Genomic DNA, 1,578 nt, shown 5'->3' with positions numbered 1-1,578 from the left:
CTTTTAAAAAGTAGCAATTTGTCGCCTGTGTCATTGGGGAAACTAGCCAGTTGGATGATAACCTCTGAGTAAATTTGATGTAAATTGTGCTTATATGTACACAGCTTATATTATTCCCATTTTCTAGGGGATTTTTGCTTTTTTCTCAGAAACTTCTGTAATCTCTTGATTTCTCTCCTGATCAATACGGTGAGAAGGGTAGTGCTCCTGAGTCTTTGGAGTCCCTGTTCATGACAAAGCTTCATAACCAGGTTCTCACATTCATTCCGGTCATATTTTGGACTTATTTCAGATTCAGGTTAGGCTCTGGTGCTATTTAAGGAAAACCAGTAGGACAACTTCTCTCTGGCCCCCAATTGGCCAAGGAATGACCCACATAGATTGTTTCCTTAATGACTTGCCCTCGGCTATGGTGATTACAGGGTAGAAGTACAGTAGTCTGTAAACAACAACAAGACCAGGTCCTTAAAGAAAACAGACAAACCGATGGCTCCTTGGGACCAGTTTGGTACCCCATTGTCCCAATGTCCTAGTGAGGTTAAAAAAATGGTATGTTTATTATATAAATATCTGCTCGTGGAGCAAATCTCCATCAGTGGGGTTATAATCCAACTGGTCATGAACTCGCTGCTAACAGGAAGAATACGCAGGTGCTTTTAAGATAAATAGAAACTAAAATCGCACTGGGGTTTCTCTAAGGACAGATAGAACTGTAAGCTGTGGGGAAGCCCTTGCTCATTTCGAAGCACCAAAGAGACCCATTGTACCAATGGCCCAAGACAGTGTCCGTGCTAAAACGGAGAGGTCCCAGGCACACTGGGTAGCTCAGGTACTCTGCAGCTCACCCCACGAAAAAATCATATGTCTGTAATGGTCCTCACCACCCATGGAAAGAAATTACTTCTTGTTGTTTTGTTTATAAAATCTGTTTAAATGCAACATTTTTTGTTTTGAATATTTATGGGGGAGGTGAGGGTAAAAAATTTTTAATTCAATTTTTAAAAAATTTGATTTAAAGTTAAATTTTAGGGGCCAGCAAGTGGCATGGTGGTTAAGGCACTAGACTCCCACATGGCCAAGCGTGGTTTGAGTCCCAGACCTAGTGGCTTGCTTTCTCACTTTGTCTGTCTGTCTGTCTCTCTGTCTATCTCTCTCTCTCTCTTGTGAGCACCTGCAGCAAATTTTTAAAAATAATGATGATGGGGCCAGCAGGTGTTGTGGTGACTAGGGATGCTGGACTCCCACACCGCCAACTGCAGTTCAAGTCTTGGACCTGGTGGCTTGCTTTCTTACTTTCCCTCTCTCTCTGTCTCTCATTTTGTCCCCCTCTGGTCAAATTTAAATAAATAAATAAATACATCATTTTTTTTAAATGATGGTAATAAATAAAATTAAACAAATAATTATTATTTTTTTTTAAACTAAATTAGGGCCAGCAGATGGTGGAGCAATTATATTGCTGGATTCCTGCATGGCCAACCACAGTTCGAGTCCCCGACCCAGTGGCTTGAAACTCACACACACAGGTATGCGTGTGCGCGCCCAAAATCCTGAAAGGAGAATGGAGGGGAAGGGATT

Source organism: Tupaia chinensis, unplaced genomic scaffold (assembly GCF_000334495.1).
Source record: "Tupaia chinensis unplaced genomic scaffold, TupChi_1.0 Scaffold144682_1, whole genome shotgun sequence".
Taxonomy (NCBI): Eukaryota; Metazoa; Chordata; class Mammalia; order Scandentia; family Tupaiidae; genus Tupaia; species Tupaia belangeri.
This window is presented reverse-complemented; position numbering follows the sequence as displayed.